Raw genomic sequence first — 1375 nt, 5'->3', positions numbered from 1 at the left:
CAAGTAAAAAACCCTAAAATGTAAACATGAACTGTTATTAACATATCAATGGCTTGACGAGGTTGAAGGGAAATTAGGAAGAAAAGGTAAGAGATAATAACATTAGCTAAAAGGTAAAAATTTATTTGATAGAAGTAGTTACGTAAGACAGAGAAGAGCTTTTCTCAGACAAATAAATAATTGAAAACTACGAATTACATAGTAATGGAAACGGTAAAGGTTTTCCTGTTTGCTGAAAGCTTTAAATATGCAACTAAATTGGTGTTTTCATGTTCGTAGTGTAGCACAACTTTTTTTTAAATATCTCAGATAAATTGCGCCTCAAATAATTATTGAATAAAAAACAAATAAATTTTACAAACTGACAAATCAAAAAAATTATANAAAAAATAAAAGCAATTTAGTAAATAATTAAACATTAAAATAAATGACAATGCAATTACATATATTTAACCAAAAATGTTACGAACCAATGCTAGATGTTTTAATGACCTGCTATGAATATACCCCAAATAAATAAATTAAAATAATTATTTAATTAAATAGAGATTTTATTTGTTATGACAGGCTATAAATACAACCAGAAAAGAAGTCTGGTTTAAGAAACATAGGGATGAATAATATTATTAAAAATTCTGAATATACATATATATAGACTGCTGAAGTGTCTGCATTTTTATATTCTGACTTGTCATATTTTGCACCAATGACCCGCTGATTAAATATCCATTACATAATCTACAGTACACCATTACCACAAAAGACATTAAAAAAGATTCCAAGAGCAATATAAAGCGTTCTCCTCTTTCCTTCGTCTCCAGTATCGAGTGACCCTCTGTGATTACAAAGAGCATTCCTGGCCCAGTGAGGTCATGTGTATGGTAAACATCTGCATGGAGTCGGTGTGCTGAAGCATGTATGAGACCGCGTGTCTGATCAAAGCCCCTGTGATCCACTTCAAACAGAGAGATAGATGTGAGCACCTGTGAGCCGTCTGATACTGCACAAACAAGACCTGAAGGTGGAATCCAAGCTAATCAGCCCTCCGCTGTCTGTCTCTACAGTTCAACAATTTCGGCTCTCCCAGGTGGGTTACAAGATAGCTAATGGCTGAGATGAGTGCATATCAGAGATTGCACGCTATTCTTTAAAGTGAAGGAAAATATGCGAGCGAACAAAAGGCTGTGGGTCAATTTAGATATAACAGGGACTATTTTCTGAACCTTTAATGACCTCCACTGCATGGTAAAATAAAGAAATGACTACTTCTCTAACAAAGACTTTTTTTCCCCCCTCACAGAAATTTACTGCATTACATTAACGCTAATTGGGGGAAAGTAAATGAGCAACATGACCGTGTCTATGCCATCACGAC

Source organism: Puntigrus tetrazona, chromosome 18 (assembly GCF_018831695.1).
Source record: "Puntigrus tetrazona isolate hp1 chromosome 18, ASM1883169v1, whole genome shotgun sequence".
In the NCBI taxonomy this organism is placed as follows: domain Eukaryota; kingdom Metazoa; phylum Chordata; class Actinopteri; order Cypriniformes; family Cyprinidae; genus Puntigrus; species Puntigrus tetrazona.
Note: the sequence above shows the minus strand (reverse complement) of the source record.